The 21005-nt window shown below is 38.3% G+C and overlaps 1 long non-coding RNA gene across 2 annotated transcripts in view; it reads left to right on the forward strand.

Annotated features, from left to right (window-relative positions):
• Positions 1–21005, forward strand: part of LOC128086153 (uncharacterized) — a 33829-nt gene that overhangs the window by 6437 nt on the left and 6387 nt on the right. Inside the window, exons 1-2 of one of the 2 annotated variants that reach the window (XR_008209262.1) lie at positions 13618–13655; positions 18205–18291. This is a non-coding gene — a long non-coding RNA (uncharacterized LOC128086153). Of the gene's footprint in view, positions 1–13617; positions 13656–18204; positions 18292–21005 lie in introns of those variants that run through there. The other variant, XR_008209261.1, reaches the window with a different exon arrangement.

Consider the following 21005-nt stretch of genomic DNA (forward strand, 5'->3'; position numbering starts at 1 on the left):
ATACAAATGATGTGCTCATCTTCCTTCAGTTCCATCTTTTGTTTATCATGGGGTCTGAAAGTTGCTACCACTGAAGTCATCTAACACTGATCTATTAGTGAAAATTTATGATTTTTCCAGTAATCTTCAAACTGGCTATAAGGAAGAAGTTTTTTACTATAAAGGTAGTGAAGCACTGTTGTTTCTGGTTGTCCAGAAAAGCAGTGCATGCTGCATCACTGGAGACATTCAAGGTCAGGCTGAATGGGGCTCTAAGCACCCTAATCTGGCTGTAGGTGTCTGTTCATTGCAGGGGAATTGGACTAGATGGCCTTTAAGGGTCCCTTCCAACTCAAACAATTCTATTATGTGGTTCTATTATATCATTTACAGACAGACTTGACTCTACATCTAGCAGATTGCTATGTAAGGTTACCTTGAATCACCTCTTTGTATCTGCAAATGCATCGCATCACTAGAAGTAGATACTGAACAGCAGTAAGAGAACTAGTGTCTCTGAGATACTAAAAGGGAGTGTTAAAATGGTGCTGCACAAAAAATCCAAACTGAAGAAACTCTTGGGTCAGTAATAACATATTAAGAAAAAATTAAAAGAAATGGAGAGAAAATGTGTGACGAGTTTTATGTGAGAGAAACGTGGAAGGGGAGAGATGATCAAGAATAGGGCTCTGCTATCTCCTCAAAGAGTATTTGTTGTCTGCTGTATTTGGGAAGGCATACGACTCCATATCAAAGAAAACATGAATTCTCATTGCCACGAAGGCTGAAGGATTCCCCCTTTTACCTCACTGGAGTGCACAGTTGGGAAGGATTCAGAATTCCTCCAATACATTTCACATGTTTTATATCATATACCCTTTTCTTCATTTGCCTAACAATGTATAAGGGTTTGAAGTTGGGAGATGCTTAATTACTTTGAAACCCCACTCACTCAATGTATGTTCTGACTTGTGTATACCCACTGTCTGGAATGTAATTTTAGGTATACAGTGCTTTGCATAATTTCATCTGTAAACAGCTGCAGAAGCTCCTGCTTTACATAAACAAGTGCTCATCATAGTCTCAGAAAGTCATGGGTCTGTTTTGTAAACAAACAAACAAAAAATGCCTGTGCATAATGCAGTATTTGGAAACAAACTTGGACATTACTCACCCTTCAGAACCTCATCTGAGTTTTGTTATCTTACACAGAAGAAGCTGGCATGCCTCTCCATTAGATGTCAAGAGCTCTTAATGAAGGAAGGACTGAAAAAAGATTCAAATTCACCTTATTTCAACCAAAACAATTTACTGACTTTCCAATAATGACTTTTTCAAACTATGATATGTGAAAGAAGTAATATTTGGTAGATATAGAGATACTTAGTCTTCTAGAAGGAAAAATGGTGTATCTCAATAGCCCTACTCATTTTTAGTATCTTTCTTACTTAAGTCTCAGTGGAAATATATCTTTGTAATAATGTCTGTGTATATCTGCAGGTAAAAGTCCCAGTGTCTTTGGTTATTTTCCCCCATTTCTGTGTATGTAGCTGTAACTAGACCATGGCCAGCCCCACAAAGGCAATAATGAAACAAGAATCCTTATTCCTGTGTTTCTTCTGAAGAGGGACAAAACAGATTTTTTTTTTCCTTACTGATGAGAGCTCCTACTTGGTTTGTACTCAGGTTACTTGTGTTAATTTTCTCTACCAAACTGTCTTTCAGCATATAACTTGAACACCCAGAGTCTCACCAATGGGGGGAGGGAACAACAAAACAACTTGAGCTCAATAAAAGTTGTTTTTTTTTCTCTGTAAGTAGTTCATGTGAGAATTCTTTGTTCTACTTTTATTTTCAGTGTTTCCCTTTGTATAGGTTTGTGTGTAGGGATGTGCGGATCTACCGAAGAGTAGAATTAGGGGCCTTTTACATGTTTAACAGGTGCACTGTGGCTCCTTGTGATGATAGTAAAAATGTACTCAAAGGCATTGACAGGTTCTCACTTTATCTTCCACTGGTTTGTGGGGCACATCGCTAGTTTAGTTGCTGCTTGAGAAACTACATGCTAACCTTGTGTTGTCTTGGAAGTATACACAAGTATTGTGTCCCAGATTTTGAACCTGAAATGATTTTTTTCAATATACTAATAGAAAATGAGTATTTTTTTTAAATGTACAAAACAGTAATAAACTCTGTAAACTTAGTGTGTTGTGTATAGTAGGAGCTGAGATTATCACAAACTTGTTAAGGCTGTCTGAACTGACTTCATTTAGGATTTCATTTCAGGTAGGATTTTGGAGGAAAGAGAAGGTTTCCTCAGGCTGATGTGAAAATGTGGCCATACCAAACCATCCCACTGCAGTGTTTGCATTCATGCCCTGATCATAGAAAGCAGATGGATTGCGTTTCCCCCTCCTCTTAACCAAGCCCAGCTGAAGTCAGAGGGGTTCCACACCTAAATGGATTTATAGGCAGTTCACAGCTGCTTCCCCACATTAATGTTTTCTGAGCTGCAGTGTCAAACTTAAAAGGTCAGCATTGGGGAATTTATGATTCACTTTGTTTTACTTTTGTTCAGGTTTTCTTTATTTCTGCTGCTTGAGAAAACAGGAGCCAAATATGTTTTCCTCTTTCCTCTGTGTTTGATAAATGTTTAAAGGGTTGTTAGTACTCAGGCAACATCCCCAGTTCTGCAGTGGCTGTCTTTGCTCCTTTGATCTTAAACAGCTATGGTGGTGGCTCAACTTAGGTTTTGAGAACATAGAATCACAAAAACATAAGTTTGTAACCTCCATAAGCTAGGACATGTCAAAATCAAAATGGAGGGCAGCTTTTTGGTCTACAGGAGATGCAGATAGGTACATCAAATGGAGGAAAATGAAATCTTTTTTTTTTTTTTTTTTGTTATTATTATCACTGTTCCAGTTAGGAGCAATTGAAGTGACAGTTTTAAGGAGCTTATTGAGGGTAAGGACTTGAAAACTACTGAAATTATTTAGCGTATGTCCAGTGCCTGTCTTCACTTTATAAAGCAGACTTTGCCTTCAGTAGGTGATTTTCAGGTATGAGGTACCTCCTGTAGAAAGCTCTAGGCTGCATCTATTCCTGGAATCATTCAGCCAGACTTGGCAAATACAGGGATGTTAATGCTGTCACCACAGCATCTGCATAACCGTAGTTAACAGACTTCATTTTGCTGGACAGGTTAGGTCAGTCCAGAGCAGTGTTTCTCATCCAAATTGTTACACTGTCCCTCACTAAAGGAGAGCTGCCTCTTTCTCTGAGTGATGTTGTTCAGTTCTGTCAGATCTATTTACTTGTGAAGGAGAAGCAGAAGTGCCAAGAAGGGCACATCCTCATTACTGGAATTTTTCAATAGAATAGCATTTTGGGAACACTTCTGATGTCCTCTTACGATGCTTATGACTTATCTCATTTTTACTTCTAGAATAGTATAGAGAAGTGTTGAGTCTGTTAATGACACAGTAGGTATCAGAGTTTTGTTAAGGGCCATAAACTCTGAATTTTACTTGAAAAGCACACTGTTTCCTTACTTACTGGTGAAAATCTTGCTAATTATTACCCAATGCTCTTGTTGTTGCCACACTTTTCCCAGTGTTTTTTCATTTCAGTTTTAATGCTGTATGGGGGCAATTATCATTTTGTCTTTTAGCCACAGTGCTGCTTGGCCCATATTGTTCTGATTAGTGAGCTGTGAGTCGAGTAGGAATACATCACTATCTCCTTCTGGAGGTGATTTTAGATCTGTGCTGAGCCCCTCACTACCTTGGATTGCAAAACGGTCTTGTTTTCTTTGCTAAATGATATGAATCAAGTATCCTTTAGATGATTCTTGCTGATGATACCTTGCTGGGTATTTCCAGTTGCCAAAGTTTGTTTTCTCAATGAGTTTCATACAATACTTGCTTGTTTCCCTCCATGCATATATGTGGTCACTAGAGAGTACACATTCAGTTTCTTTTGTGCTCAGTGCGCTCTATCAGCTGTGGAAGAAAGCGTCCAGGATGAATGAGGACAAACAGTTGTGACTTTGTCATGGCAAGAGCCAAGTAGTACAACCACTAGAAGAGAAGAAGATTTCAATTTTATTCTCTTCAGAAGGTTTGGACTACACTGTTAGACACCAAACTGTTCACCCTTTCTTCTCATGTCAGCAGAGATAAATGCTGCCTGTTTAAGGGTGTCTAGATTGTATATATTGCTTCTGGGCAATCTCATTGTTTCTTAAAATGAGCTAATGGGACAGAGGACCCAGTGCAAAGGAGAGCAGATGGCTAGTGTGAAGAAGGTTGTGTAAGTGTTATAAGTAGATTTGTTTAGTTCAGCAGCCTGCTATGCGCACTGGTTGTTTTCCCATTGACTTCTCTGCTATGAAACTTCATCTCAAAGAGAGGTTGAGGCTACTGTATAAAATAAATGAGAGATTTGCTTTCCTATTTGCCTTAGAAATCTTCCTTATGGTCCTGAATTGTCTGCTTTCTGGATCCTGGACTAATTTTCAGCTATTGGTTGTGATCTATAAAACTAAATGACCAGAGTTCTGCTTTGCTGAGATATTAACTCATGAGAATCAGAGTAAATTGTGTTTACATCCAACTGCTTAGAGCAGTTATCAAGTGTTGTTTTTTTTGTTTTTTTTTTTAATATGTATTGGCAGACCCTGTAAAGCTTTTAAATAGAGGCATAGATGAAAGCTTTGCTTTTTCTTGGTTATTTTCTTTGGATTGGTTAGAGGAAATCTGTATAGGTTGATGACGAGTAGTGTAAGGGAAGAGCTATGAACAGTCAATCTCCTTTAGGACTGTTGGCCATTGCATCTTCTTCCTCTTGTTGTGTGTGTGTTTTTGTTTTTTCTTTAGTAGACCAAGGTTGTTGTATTTAAGGACAACCTTTTCATCCTTGCCTATAGGAGCTGAATGCTATTTCAGCGCGGATTCGAGGTTTGGGGTTCCAGAAATTTTGCCAAGTCAGTTTTTATGTATGGGAACTGCTGAGTCACGGCCTGAACCTCTGATTGATCACCTGAGGCGAGCCATGAGTCAGCCAGAGGAGCACAGGTGAAGGCAATTCAGCTGTGCTGCTAGAAGAGGTGGAGCCAGGCTCCAGCCCTCCTAGACCTATTGAAGAGCTGGCTACCAGTGGGGAAGGATCTCTTCTGGAGATCCCTTCTTCTGGTGTTTTGTGAGTGAGCCCAGGATAGGGGTAAGCTTTCTATTTATTCTCTTTCATTATTGTAGTCTGCTTTGCCTAACTCTCTTGTTTATTTTGTGATTATAACATCCTAAAATTCTTTGATTATACAGTTTTTATATTTTTTATTTATATATATATATTTATATATATGTGTGTTATGTATAATATATATATTATATATGTAATATGTAGTATGTATTATATAATATATATATGTTATATATATAATATTTATGAGAGCATATATATAGATGCTTAAGTTATTTTTTGAGTGAGTTTTCGGGTAGGTTTTCTCATTTGTTTAGTGTGGCACCAAGGATGTTCAAAAGCACAGTGCTTCAAGGTTAAAGCTGCTGTTTAGCCTAACAGAGAGAGAGAGAGAGAGAGAGAGAGAGAGAGAGAGAGAGGATCATGGCTTTTGATTCTGAGCTGCAGAATGTTGCTTTGCTCCTTTTCACAGCACCAACTAAAGAGTCAAAAAATAATCCTATTAGATGGCCTCAGTAATGCCAGAGCCTAGGACAAATTAAAACAAAACAAATAGCAGTGCTGTGGTTCTATGGAAGAAAAAGAATAGGGGTAAAACTTATGTGTACATATGAACAAATTTATATAAATAATACATAAAATATTTTGTTGAATTAGGCTTGTTTGTTGTCAAATACAGACAAAAACACACCTTAGACATTGTGTATTTGAGAACTTACTTTCAATTTCACTGATTACAGAACTTCATGATCCAAAAGCCATTTAAACAAGAAGCAAAAAAAAAAAAAATCACTGTCTATAAAGAGAAATTTAGTTCACCTACAGCTGAAGCTGTTTCTCTGAATTTCATTTCAGACAAAAGGAAGCAATCAGGTTGCACTCTCATGGAGCAATTGGTTACAGCTGTACAGCTTTAGTAGTAGGAAGAAGTGTTTCCTTCCAAATATGGGGCTTCCTTCTCTGAAAATAAAACTATGTGGAGAGAATTTGCCCTTAAAAATAGCTTTTGTTATTTTAGCATAAGTTTTTGTGTTGACACTGCTTTTATTTCAGAGAAGTATTTTAAAGTTTATATAGCTAAAGATTTAAGATTATACAAAGGATTCCAACAGGATTTTCTACTGACCTAAATACGTTCCGTTATATTGTATTTAACTCAAGCCAGTGAGACTTCTTTGTGCAAACAGTCTTTGTATAATCATGGAACAAGAACAGTCATTAATAAATATCCAGGCAAGTTGCAATATCCTTTAGAAGTCTTTTATTTCTGAAGTGAATGAAGATTAGATTACTGGTTTATCCAGAAATAGAAAAAGCATTTGAAGAGAGAAATAAATGAAGAAAATATGCAGAAGCCTGAGTTCTGCCTCTAGAAAACGCAGTACCATCTTAAGCACCTCTGCAAATGTCTGCAATATTATTCTGGCATCCTTGTAATTAATGGAAATGATGCATGGATTATAAGCAAATGAGGGGGGGAGGGGGGGGGGTTACAAAACAACAGACACATCTCTTCAAGTAAAACCTCTTGAAGTTTCTTAATTTTTTTTTTTTTTTTCATGAAGTCAATGTTAAACAAAACCAAAACTTGTTACTATTACGTGTGGTAACTATAACATTCACTATGAATGTTCTGGAGTAATGGTGTGATTAATGCTGATTTCCCAAACACTTAGTAATTTCTTAAATAATTTGAGCATTTTCAAAATCTGTCTTCCACCTTCCTTCAACTGGGAAAAACAATGATAGTGTGTATGAGTTTTCACCCAGAATTATATTTGTCCACAGTTTAAGAACCATAGCTACCTACTTCTTTTTTTTCCTCAGATAACTTTAACGTGAATAAATTACTTTAAGTATTCTTACATTTAAATTTCCATTGATGACAATTGAATATAAGTTATGGGGTCCTAAAAATGAAGGTCTAATCAAAAAGCAGTACTACTTTGTAATACAAATTATTTCCCTTTCCTCTCCATATACACGTATGTTTCTGTGTGTGCATATGTATCTGTCATTCATGTATCATATTGAATATGTGGTAGCCTTTTGAGTTCTGGGCACTCCAGAGTGAGGGCATGACACACTGATGGGCCCCATGGAGGGCCACCAAGCTGATCAGGGATGGTGTGTAGTGTACAGAGAGAGGCTTTCTTCAGCCTGGAGAAGGGAAAGCTACAAAGGGACCTTACTGCTCTCACAAACCACCTTGTTTCAGGGTACTGACAGAGTCAGATTTTTCTCAGAAAACTATGGGGACAAGAAATGCTACAACAGATGCCAACTGGAATATAGGAAACGCCAGGTAGCTATTAGGAAAATTTTTTTCACCACGAGGGTGGTCAAAAATTAGATCAAGTGCCCGGGGAGGCTGGAGAATGGCTGTCCTTTGAGGTATCCAGAATGGGGCTGAATAGGGCTACAAGCAACCTATTCTGGCTAGTCCTGCTCCTGTGGGGGGAGTGGGCTAGCCAGAGAGCCTCAATATCCTGTCATTTTTGTGATTTTTTTTGCTTTTGATGATGGATTACATTTTTCTCTGATCAGCTTTTAAGCCTGAGTAATTAAGCAGTTCTATACATTGCCTTTTCCTGAAAGGGTTTTTAAAAGACTAAAAAAAAAAAAAAAAAAAAAAAGGTTATGATTCTCTGCACAATAAAATTGACACAGGGAAAATCACGAGCAATAGTTTACAACATATAATGTGGAATTACTGTTTTTTAAAGTCTAGTTAGGAGTTGCAGCTGCTAAAAGGATAGCTAATGGTCTGTTTTTCAAGAAATGTGGTGGTGTCCTGTGTTAACCAAGTGAAGACTTCTTTCCTAAAGTACTGTTTTCCCTCTGAAAATCTGTTTTTCCTTCCAGTGGAAAAGCTGGCCTGTGGAATTTTATTTCAGATGTCTGCTGAAATAGTACTTTCAATATACTTCACATTCCTTAAGTGTTGTTCATGCCTGTAGCCCCTGGAAACCACAGGGAATTTCATTGCTATATGGCCTAAGAATATTGGTTTAAACACTTTGTAAGTGTAGATTCTTGCCCTTTATATTTTCACTGTGAGTAGCAGTTAAAACTAAAATCCTGGTAGGCTTTCTAAACATGTAAGACTGTTTCTTGTTGCATGTGTACCTCTGAATGAGATTCACTGGTATGGAATCTGGACTGTAAGTGTATTGAATAATGCCCTGTTGATCTTAACTATTTACCAGAAGGCTGCACTGAATTTCATAGACCAGTACATTTTACCCCCCTCCTTTCTTCATTGAGGATTGACAGCATGACTGTTAAAGCAAAATCTGCAGCTTACTGTAGATAGACTATCTAACTCATAGAATTATAGAATTGCTGAGGTTGGAAAAGACCATCAAGATCATAAAGTCCAACTGCAACCTAACCATACTACCCCAACTCTAACAACCTACAGCTAAATCATGTCCTGAGCACTAAATCATGTCCCTGCTCATTCAGAGCAGACAAGGCCAACAGGGGCTTGAAGCCTCTGTTGTAGAGCATACTTTACACTCTTTACATCTTGGTGTTTTTTTGATGTGGTTTTGTTTTTGTAGAGGTTTAGATATGGTTCTGTTTTTTCATTTCTCACTCCAACTCTGCTAGAATCTCCATTAGAGTCACAGGAAAGCACTGCATTTTTTATTTTTTTCACACATCAGGGGTGTAAGTTGTCTGACATAAGAGTTCATTCAGTTCCGGTTTTCATTGTTGTGCAATTCCATGTAAGGAATAATGTCTGAAGATCTTCTTTTGTAAGATATGCAACTGTAGAAGAGAAAATAGGCAAAGTCATTATAAAATATGACTTAGTCCTCTGATACAAGTAACACAAGTCCATGAGCCATTTACCATGCCTTTGTGTATTAAATGTAACATTGAATTGTCCCTACAGGCAAAGTACTTGCCTTAATTCTCATAGAAATAAAAATTACTAAATGGTGAGGGAGAGCATAGTGCATTCTTTGACTGTTATCTGGGGCTTTTTGTTAATGAGTTATATGGAGCTTGGTGGGCTGTACATGGATAAGTGGTTGCACTACAAATTGAGTGACGATTTTCTCAGCAGTATCTTGCACAGATTCTTCTTTTTTTTTTTTTTTTTTTTTTTTTAACTAACAAAACTCTCTGAGATGGATTCTCTTTGACCAGTGGTTTAAGGGATAAAATCTAACCGCTAGAACTAGATCACTTCAAAGCTCCTTAAAGATCCTCATTCATGAAGTCAGAGATTATGCAGAGTGGAAAAATAGTTTATCAAATAATATCATTGGATGATACAATACGAGTTGGAAGGGACCCACAAGGATCATTGAGTCCAATCCCCTGTCTCCATACAAAAACACCTGAACTCTGTCTGAGAGTGCTATCTGAATACTCCTTGAGCTATGAAAGGGAATATAGAAAACAGCACAACTTCTCAATTTCTTTTTCTTTGACAACACCTGTCTACTAATAATTACCATAGTAAACAAAGCTGAACTTGTTCTATCTATACATAAGAATTTAGAGGCTGCTGTGATTGTCCAGAAGTAAAGCAGCAATGATACGGGACCGTGAGGTTGTGCTTATCCAGCTATAAATGATGTAAAAAACACCTGACAATCTAAAAATCACTGAAATGTTAAACTTTCAAAATCAAATTTCCTAATTCAGTAAAAGCCAAAAGGCTGCAATGGACCTCAGTCATTCCACACTTTTTATCTTGTGGTTTATGAATGGATGAACGATTGCAAAAAATATTCCCCTTGTCTTCCTTTTGCATACAGTGAAGCAAAAGATGCTGAAAACAAACTTTGACTGTTTACCTGTTAACTTAGATGTAAAATGAAGCAATCGTGGAGTTGCTGCAAAAGATGGTCTTAGAATTTCTTTTCAAGAAACTTTGGTTCTTTGACTGAAATATAGAAAAACATCTCAACGTTACTTTGTGCAATAGCTTTGTGTCAGAATTAGGAAAGAAGCAGATCTCTTGGAGCCAGTCCAGTTCCTCAGAGAGTATTATTTTTTGCCCAATACAATAAATAGATTACAGAAAAAATATTTTGTGATAGTCTGTTTTCTGCTATACACAGAGGGTCAGAGTTAATTCTGACATTTTTAGTATTTATTACACAGGCAACTTAACTTAATTACCATTGTTTTGACTGCAGCAAAACTATGAGCAACTAAAAGCAGAAATTTGAAACAGAATATTAGTGTTGTGTATAAACTTGTTTGTCAGAGCCATACAAGAAAAAATAAATACAAAAGGACTCAATCTAACTGTTCTGTTAGTAAACCATACTTGCTGTCCAACAGATATTCTATAACTTGACTGGATTCAATCTTAGTCCATTTCCTGAGCTAAATCACAATCAGCTAGGAACTGACCAAATGCCAACCCTTTCCAAAGCTTTCCTTTTCCCCCATCCCTTTGGATGGAGGACCAAAGGTTGTGGTATTTTTTCAGTATTGCTTAGAGAGGTCTCTGTGGATCCTTCCCTTTTCAGAACTGCTCTGTGTGGAAGCAGACTCCTTAGGTCCTCGTTACCTTGGAATAGCTACCATTAATTGAATGTGCAGGTTTTCCTTAATTCCATCAGACACATCATGGTGATATCTACTGAAATTCTGGATTGTCTGGTATAGATCATGTGAATGGAGGTCAGCAATGCTGCACTCTCAGTTGCATTGCATTCTGAAATATTCTTTGTCAAATTTGACTTTTAATCAAGCAATGATATAGCTAATTAAATGAAGGCTATTGATTTAGAACCTGATACAACAAGGAAAAATCCAGCCTTACGCTGCTCTTTCGGTATGAGTAATCTCATTGTTAGATCTCCCTAGATGACAGATATCATCATATGGTATGATGAAGATACTTCACATTTGAGCACCCTTCCAAATAATTTGGATCTGCAGATTTTGATGGTAGTACAGTCACTGCCATAAGCTGCATCGTATTGAAAATATCTGTACAGTTCAGAGCATGTTACCTTCTTATTATAATCTGTGTAGCATTGTGAACTGATGGCAGGTGATGTGGGTTTTAATCTCACCAAAAGGCTTTTTTTTTTTTTTTTTATAGATATAATTTTTGTTTTCTCTTTTGGAATTAGATTTTTTCCCTCTGAATTTGGTGGAAATCTCTGGTGAATTAAAGCAGAACTTAGGCTGGATCTTTAGCATAGAGTTGTTTCTTTTTTTAATGTATATCTTTAAGATAAAAAGGGTAATAATCGTAAGACAATGCAAGAGACAGCAGAGTGAACATTAGAAAATGGGAACCTTTGAAACTGAAAATTTTACAGATTACTCAAATACATTTGCAATAAATTACGTAGCACATTGAGAATGTGATTGGGAGGCTTTTGTAGTTCTTTAATGTAGAGAACATAGCCACATTTAATGAAAGTTGAATATAAGGACTCTGCATTTGGTAGAAGTATCATCTGTTTTAGGCTTTTCTGATCAAGAACACTGGAAATAGCTAAGCACAGATTACCTACTTCTTTCAGGTTGTAAATTGTGCCTACTCTTTATTTTCTGCATCAGAGTATTGATTTCCTTTGGAGCTTCAGGCCAGATTGCCTTAGCAAGAGAGCTGCAGATCAAGGCTGTTTCTCTAAGAGAAGCAGCAGTAGTGACTGACGTGTTGTCTTCTGCAGTGCCCCGGTAAGAACTTGAAGTGCAAAAGGGCTCAGGCATGAAAGAAAGCAAGGTGCTAAAGATCTCCTGCATGCTGGTTGACTAGTCCTCTAGCTGTAAAGCAGGTACGGGTAAATGCAAGGTCTGCTGAAGTGAGTGAGTGTTTTAAGGTGGTCTTCAAGAAGACCACAGTAATGTCTGTAAAGGCAGACTCTGAAAACAGCAGGTCTCAGCCAGGTACATCTCACTCCTGCAAGAAATCCCTTCACAGCTAATTTCCTTCTGAACAGTGAGGTTCCTGTGTATGAATACAGGCTTGGCCTACCACCTTAGCTCTGATTTCAGTGCTGGAGAGTACTTTGAAGTCTCTGTCATGAGACCAGGCACTTAATTGTCACTTTGCTTGCCAGTGCCTGCAGAGAGGCTACGCTATGTGGGAGCAAAGGTGTGTGTCAGTTGTTCCCATGAATAACCAGAGGATCTCCAAATATCCATGACCTTTGATAAAACACTGTTCAGCTACTAAAAATTCTACAGTCTTCAATTGGAACAAGTAGAATTTTCCTCATGCTCTTAACTTCTACTCTTCAGCATAAAACACTTGATTTCCCAAATGAGGTTTTTTGTGAAGAGATGGGACACCTTCCCTTTATCTCCTGTCTGCATTTAATCATTTCATCATCCATTATGTAGTCTATCTGCCCTCTTGTGGTTTCCTTTTTGATCTTTCCACTTTTACTTTGCATTTTTCAGAGACTTCTTGACTATTTTATGTTTCCTGTACTCTAACTGTGGGATGAGCTCACAGATCAGGTTTCACCTCACTGTGTGTTTTCCTAGTCTAACTAATTCTGAAATCCGCTTTTAGCATTATATGAGACTGGGCATTAGTGGCAGCCATGGAAAGAAATCCAGTGTAATGGTCAGTTCTCAGAAATTTTCCCACATGTTCTAACAATTGGAACTGGAAGTCTTTTCTCCTCATTTTTAAAAATTCCCTGTTTCTAGTGGATTTTGAGGTGTTTTCCATCTGAATGGTCTTGTATGGAGAATAGAAAATAGGTGTTGAGAGGCAGTTCTGAGCAGGGTGAAAGTGTGGAATTAGAGAAAGATGTTATCAGAAATAGAGTGTTTGGCTAAGATATAGAATCAATGATTTCTTAGCCTGTTGAGTACTGTATTCCATTCAGTAACATTATTGATATCAATAGGGCTATTTGTTTAAAGAAAAAATTCCTTTTGAGAGGGGAGGAATTGCGTTCATGTTGACAAATCAGGCCCTGTAGGGCAGTAGGCTTTGTGTGCCTGTTTGTATTGTATGTGATTGTACCATGCTAAGCAGGAATGCTCATGGTGCCTGTATTGTGATACAGATGTGTATTCTTCCTCGTTGTCCTGTGTTCATCTAACAGAGTAATTACTGAATTTCAAGCACTACCATCATCGCAGAAGGATGTGCTTGAGAAGAAAAGTACTTCCCAATGTATTGCTCTCCGGTCTGGCACAAGGGTCACTGAAAAGAAATAAAGGATTTGTCTCCTGTTTGTGGTTTTGACCTTTAAAGATGCTTTTCAGATTTTTTGTCTCAGATTGTGTAGCTGAACATGTGTGAGAGGCAGCTGACAGCAGGAAGTCACAAGGGATGAGTTCTCTCAGTGGTTATCTTCCAAATACTGTTTTGTACAAGCTGCCTTAAAACCACCGATCTTCCCGAGTTGTGTGCTAGTTTGCTGAATGACATACTAAGACTTAACAAATTTGGCATTTATTTTCTCCCTATTTCAGTTTCCAGGAGTGTCTCACTGTGCTTCTAAATCCCACATCCTACAAAAGTAGGTACAAAAGTGCAGTGTTGTGAACCTTTCCCATGGTTTGTGGCTGCTATGTGGTTCACAAGGTAGCAAAGTGACCCTGTATTTCACTTGATGAGAATTGCTAATTGATGAGAGGGTGTTGGCCAAAGGTTCCCATAACAGAGCCCGTGAAGTGAGAGAAATAAGCATGGACTGTTGCTGCATTTTGATGCTCCTTGGAAGTAAGAACTGAATATCATGTATAAAAGTACTTTATAGGCGTTTATAAGCTCAGATGAGCTTTGAAAATTGAGGAAGCTGAAAGGTGCTTCCAGTAAGCCAAAGGGTGTACCTATACAGAGAGCTGCAAATAGACAAAGGATGCTCATCCCAAACTCTATGTTTGGTGGCTGCAAGCCAGCTGGGAGCAAGGGCAGATACAGCAATTGGAGCATAGTCCTTGGAGCTGGCTAACATGCCTTCTGCCCTGGGCAGTGCTTGTGCCAGTGGGTATTTGTTTCCTTTCATAAATTCCTCAGTTTCATTTGCCATCTCACAGCCACTGAAAGATAAATTTTCACCATTTGCTACTGTACTGCACATCCAAAGCCTTTCCATCCCCTTAGGACTTGTAGTAATTGTAGTTAAAATGTAAGTCAGACTTATTTAAGGCTGTGACAGACAGCAGAATTGCAAGAGCTCTTCCCTACTCATCCCTAGCACAATGAATATTGGTGTGGCTCACTAAACACACCTCAAAATATTTGATGATGGAAGGGTAGTATCCCTTCTTCACTGCTGTAGGAGGTTTGCTTATTGTAGAGTTTCCCACTTGCCAGATTATTTGTGTGTTGAATTCTGACTTGACGCAGAAGAACAACTGAAATCAGAGGCATAACAAAGGGAAGATTGGCTTGTATTTGTATTTATCCCTTGCTCCATTAGAAAAGTCAAGTTCTTTTCAGCATGACAGATTCCTTAAGAACTGATGTTTAGCCTTCTAGGGGCAAATATACACTTCAAAGTCGATTAACTGTAGTAAATTGTATCTGTTACCTGCAATTGTTTATTGTTTGCAATGAAGTTGAGCTCCAGAAAGAGAGCACGTAATTGTTACTCTTGCCTTTCTTCCCCAAAGCAAAAATAAACTTATGGCATCATAGTAAAACACTCTTCTAAATGAAGTTCCTTTGGCTTGATCTATGGAGTGCAACCAATTTTGTCTGTGGACAGATGCTCCAGTTTTGTAGGTATAGCAAAAGAAGCATTATCTGTGGAACAAGCAAACAAAACTGATCTTGTTTTGGGCCTTGTTTGGGAGGTTCTGGACTTGGGCTGTTGGCTGAGTTAAAACTTTTGTTGGCAGTAAGTCATTTCTGCACCCTTCTGCTGGAGGCTGTACTGCTGTTGGTTTATGTCTGTCAGATCAGGCTGAGTTCTCATTGCAGCCTTCTGGTACCTAAAGGGAGCCTACAAACAGGAGGGGAGTCAACTCTTTACAAGGGTAGATAATGGAAGGACAAGGGCTTAAGTTGAGGGAGGGAAGATTAAGGTTGGATGTCAGAGAGAAGTTCTTTACTATGAGAGTGGTGAGGTGTTGGAACAGGCTGCCCTGTAAGCAGGAGTAAATTTAGCATTCCTGACTCGGGTTTTTATTTTTATATACAAGATACCTAAGTTTAAAAAAAAAAAAAAAAAAAAAAAAGTAGGGAAATTTATTTTTCTCAATTGTTCTTGTTGCAATATATGAAAAATAAAAGGCTTTTCTTCAATTTATGCTACATCTTTGGTTATCAGCTGCAGTATTTCTGGTTTAAGCAGGCGTAATATTCTTCCTGCTGTTTATTGTACTTGTAAATGATGTAACAAATATTATGACATCATAATTTGATAATTTAAGATGGATTGAAGTTACATTCTTGCTGTTTACATGACTGCTCATACATGATCCATGATTCTTGCATACAGAAAGGGTTGTATTTAGTAAGCTATGTGACATAACAAGTGTCAGAACTCAGTGCTGGCTTTTTTCAGATGATCATAGTTATATCAGAATCATCAGATTATTACCGAATTTATAGAATTTTGTAATTGAAGAAGCCTTGCTCTTGTAAGACATAAGCATGGAAACAAGAAGTCCTGTTTGAGAAGTCAGACTGAAGTACACCTGGAGTTTAGCTGACATTGAGATAGGAAATCCAAAACCAGCCTCACCTCTAACAGCTGTGACAACTCATAAGTATCCCCAAAACAATCAGGGCCCATCTCATTTATACTATGGGTATCAGAGCAAAATTAATATTTTTATAATGGTGAAGTTAAAACTGGAGAACTGTGTGTCAGTTTTCATCACCGTGCACTGTTAAGAGTTATAAAGCCTGCATCATCTGTTTGCCTGCACCTTTGGCACAAACGTGAAAATGTACACCAAAAGACCTTTAAGCTTAGCTGCCATCTAGACTATGTTCTTTAAACTCACTTATGTAAGAGCTTATACTAACCGAATGTTGAAAAATGCCATTATTTTTAGGAGGGCGTGGGCTATAAAGTGCTCATAATTGAGTGTAATTTGATGTTTGCCGTAATTATTTATTTACTTATTGAGATTTAAATACATTTTGAAGATGATCCAAAGAGACATACCTTGAAACAAAGTCTATTCTCTTTTGGGAGTTTTGTGTTGTACTAGTAGTTAAGAGGAGCTGGGCAGCATAGTGGAGCATTCTACTTGTGGACTGAATTCAGCTTGCACTGAGACAGATGCAAATGTCTCTGCCTTTGTGACCTTTAATAAAAATAGAAGCCTTTTCCATTTCTTTGAGACACTTTCTAACTCCTAGTATTTCTCAGAAGCTCATTCTTTCACATCACTTCCCACTAACCTTTCTGTTCTAAGTTGCTAATATCTCCTCAATCTGATACTGAGGGACAAAGTGGGACCTTCTGGACTTCTCATTCTAATGGGCTGATCAAATTATTAGGATCATTAATATTTTCAGTGCACTTATGCAATGTTTATCCAGATGATCCTGGAGCAGCTCCAAAAGATTGACAAGGAAGCAAACTATTTAGTCTGTTTTTGGTAAGTTTCAGAACAGTGGTATATTTAAACAACTTATTTTCACTGAGATCATTTCTAAAGCTCACTGTTTGGAAGTGCAAAATATGTAACATCATAATCAGTGGATCTGCATTACTCTGGTATCTGTTTTTTATGGCCCATGTAGTATTTTGTTTTTTTTTTTTTTTTTTTCCTTTCTATTGAGAGACTTGAGACATTGGCAGTGGGAATTTTTCCGAGTATGTTAAAAACGTGAGTAATACTATCAAAAGGTGCTATTACACCTCCTTATCCAATAGAGGAATAACATCTCTGGAGCTCTGACATTGCTGTTTCATCGTTGATGTTTTGTTCTTCCAAACGATCAGAATATTAAAAGGATGTTTACCCCAAATCCAAATGGTGGGAAACATCCCCTTACACTGTTGTCTTGCAGGCTGGGCTGGGTGCAGCCCCTGGGGTGCTGTTAGTAGAAAAGCTTAATGTGAGCTGGCAGTGTGCTCTTGTGGCTTGGAAGGCCAAATGCATCCTGGACCGCATTAGAAGCGGGGTTTCCAGCAGGGCTGGGAGCGGATTGTCCCTCTCTGCCATTGTGAGGCTCCATTTGCAGTACTGCGTACAGGTCTGGAGCTGCTGGCACAAGGAAGATGTGAGCTGCTTGTGACTGTCTTTATCTTTGAGCTCACCTTATTTACAGCCAGATGCAGCGCTTGCGACTTTGTATTAAGTTGAGTAAATCCGTAAGACCCCGTGGAAAATTTAAAGCCACTGAACAAGCAAGAGCAAACTAAGGAGTAGCAGAGAGCCAAGATCTTGTTAATACTGATGTATGCAGATCTCTTCAGGGGAAAAATCCTGAAAAGAAGCAATGGCAGCTAACTGTCTCCGCACAGGAATCAAACCCTGAATGTACTTCATGAAAACTCCACTCTAGTGACATTGTGACATAGTGACATTGGTCACTATTGAGTATTACATTTTTAATGTTTACAACTGTAAATGCCACAACTTAGCTAAGTTAGCTGTGTATTAGCTAACTTAGCTAATAGCTAAGGACAAGTGGAATAATAAAAACCAAAACAGCTACACCAAAGATGTTTTTTATAAACACGCATGTTTTCTTTATCTGCTGTTCTGCCATTAGAGGAGTCTGATCCACCTCTTTCAATCTTAGACTGACTTCAGATTATTTTCTATGTTGTCTCCCTTGGCCAGCCTTTGCTCAGTAATAAATTCAGTCAGCAAAATGCCATCTCAGAACCAGATTTGGAGCTGAGTAAGAAGGGGCAAACTGGAAGCATTCCTGGGAGAAAGGACAAAGAAGCTGCGTTCTAACTCAGTAGTTTCCTCTTGCATCCACCTTAACACCATTATCTCCCTCCCCATGTCTTCTGTGCTCAGTGATCCCTGAGTAGCCAAATCACTTTGGTTTGGAATGGGTGGATATTCTTGTGTGGACACATCTCATTTTTCTTGAGAAATATGTCAATGTCTCAGTGCTATTTAATTCATTATTCTGTTTTCCAGAGTCAGCACATGTGTAAATCAGTGTGGTCAAAGAATAGACGTAACAATAGAATGTTGAATACCTCTGTCATCAGCTCTGCCACCACAGTAAGTATAACTGAACTTCCAATGTTACTCAAATGCTGCATTAACACAGGCCATTTCATTATAGAAAGGGACAGATGTTGACATATCCACAGAGGAGAGGATCAAGTCTGGATGAAGATCTTGCTTTGCAAATCATTCAAATAGGAGGCAAGGTGGAACTGTACTACCATTGAGGCCAAGCATTTTCAAATCACTGCAGATGCATATATAACACAGATGGTTCCCAATTTCCTGCTCTTTCTGTACCCGGAAGCATTACAAGCTGATGTTCTAGGCATGAGAGTATTGTTGGCCACCATTTGGAAACCACAGAAGGAAATTCTACCTGAAAAATATTTGGTTTTACTGTATTTATCTTTTACCCTCCTACATCAGAGACAATTGAATATCTATACTACCTTATCACATGAGATGCCACAAAAAGTTGAAAGAGTTTGCATAGCTCATGGCTGAATGCAGATGTGATCAGTGTGTTTTCTTGAAGTTACTTCTTGTTAAATCACTTCATGTCTAACAATGTATTTCTAAAACAAAGCAAGCATTTTAGTGCGTCTTAACAGCATTGCAAAATTTATGCAGAGATCTTGGTCATATATGTTCACTACTGTGCATTTGAGTCAGACTAAGCAGTATGCCCAGGAGATAATGGCCTTCAAAACTGAGCATATAAATCCTTAGTGGTCTGCTCAGTACTTGTCACACCTTTGCCAGGAATTGATGTTTCTTTAATAAAGTGAGTCCATGGACTGGTCTTGAATATCAAATATAGTAATGGTTTTAAATCTCCTGAGTCTGCCATCTGAATTAGTCCAGTTAGTAATTACATTTCCCATTCCCCTTTAAAAATGTCTAAAAGAAGGTTTCTGCTGCAGTTAGCGGGATCTCCTGTAATTGCTAGTCTTGTGCCTATGGAAAGATGGATAGAGGACACAAGGCAGACCTATGGTCTCCAGGCCCATGTGCTGTCCTCTTGGCCATGTGCAGCACCATGCAGAAACATCAACAACATCTGTGTGTGTTGTCAGAGGTATGTCCTAAACTGAACACGCAATGGTGTTCCTGAAAAAACACCAAGTGCTTGGCTTTGAATTTTGCTAGGAGTAATGAACTGGAAAGCATAGGCAAGGCTGCTGGAACTTCTTGGTTTCTGTGGTGAAAGCACATGCCACTGCCTTATGGGACTGACTGGGTGCTTGTCCTCCTCTCGATTTTATGTGAGATTTTGACAAAGGGAATTGAAAAAGTAAAGCTTTCTTAGTGGCATACTTCAGTGGGATAAATATGAGAAGAAAATTAACTACAGTTTAAAGAACCGTCAGCATCTTTAAAGAGCTTGTCTAGGATGTTTTAAGAAAAATCTAATGGTTTAAGAAGTCATATAGGAATAATTTAAAAATGAATGTTTAGCTTGAGGAAAAATAGTGAAAGAAAAAGAAAGGGAGAATTTAAATTTGCTAAAACTAAAATATAGGAAGTCTTGAAAAAGTAAATGTTCATTCTTTATCAAAATTTAATCTCAATTTTAATCTTTTGGCCGTCAGTTTAAAGTACCATGCGGTCTTCTGAATGTAAAACTGCCTCCTGCTGCAGAGGTCTTCAGAATTGTAATGTGCAGTCCATCTATATTCGTGTGCCACAAGCTGTCAAAATACTGATGAGGGATACTGACCCTGAGATCCCTGATTGGAAAAAAATGTTACCACTGAATGACTGTGCTATAAATAGTTAAAGCTGACTATATTTCTGCAGGGAGGCTCTTGCTGGCTCTCTGAGAGCTGCCTTTGAACAACGTTTCACACAAGGCACTCTTCTGCTCCTGTGCCAAGAAGCAAGGAGCCTGGGGGCCTCTGAGGGCCACCAGAAGAAGTTGCCACCGGGTGTAGTGGAAAATGTCTTGGTTGCTATTACTGGAGAGAATTTATTACCCAATAATAAGCAGCTATTCACAGCTATTCCAAAGAAAGTTGCCTATAGTGTTGTCAGAAAGTCACTACTATTGTTTTCCCAGGTGTTTTACAAAGTTAAGGGTTTAATAAACAAGCTGCCATGAGATTTAGTTTCTTTTAAGGGAAACTCATTTGTTACAGGCATGCTTTTTAATGGTGTGCATTAAATTAAAAAAAATCCAGAAATAACACCAAACTATTAAGTGTATGACTGCCAAAGCCCAGAACAATTGCTGTCAACTTAAGTTAATTTCTGTTGTACTTCCCCTCCTCCCATTTCAACGCTACATAAATCCAGAGTGGGATCTAACATGGGATGAGGCACACACAGTTCTTACGTGCTCTAAACTTGTGTTATTTGTCTTTCTGGGAGTAAAGTTGTTTCTGTCTTGAGTGTTGAGGAAAAGAGTTTCTCCTGCTGCTGAGTTCATGCCCTTTATATATCCCATGCAACACAGTTAGAATTTTACACAGATAGAAATGGGGGACCCTAGACACTTTGGGTAGATATGTGAGACACCGGATCAGGACTCAAATAACCCTGTTAAGATCTGAGCTTTATTGCAGTCTTTATTTGCTACGCTGGGCAAGGCACTGAGTGTGCTTCTATCTGGAGGCATAGTTGCAGCTTGAGTTTACTTACATGGTTAACTCTAAACTAGCTCAAGCAGTTATAGCTGTTGAGAATGGTAGCATAGACTTCAGTGCACCGGCAAGACCCCTTAGGGTCTGTGGACAGATGGTCAGCGAGTAATGTGTAATTTAAGT

Source organism: Tympanuchus pallidicinctus, unplaced genomic scaffold (assembly GCF_026119805.1).
Source record: "Tympanuchus pallidicinctus isolate F22 unplaced genomic scaffold, pur_lepc_1.0 scaffold3, whole genome shotgun sequence".
NCBI lineage: Eukaryota > Metazoa > Chordata > Aves > Galliformes > Phasianidae > Tympanuchus > Tympanuchus pallidicinctus.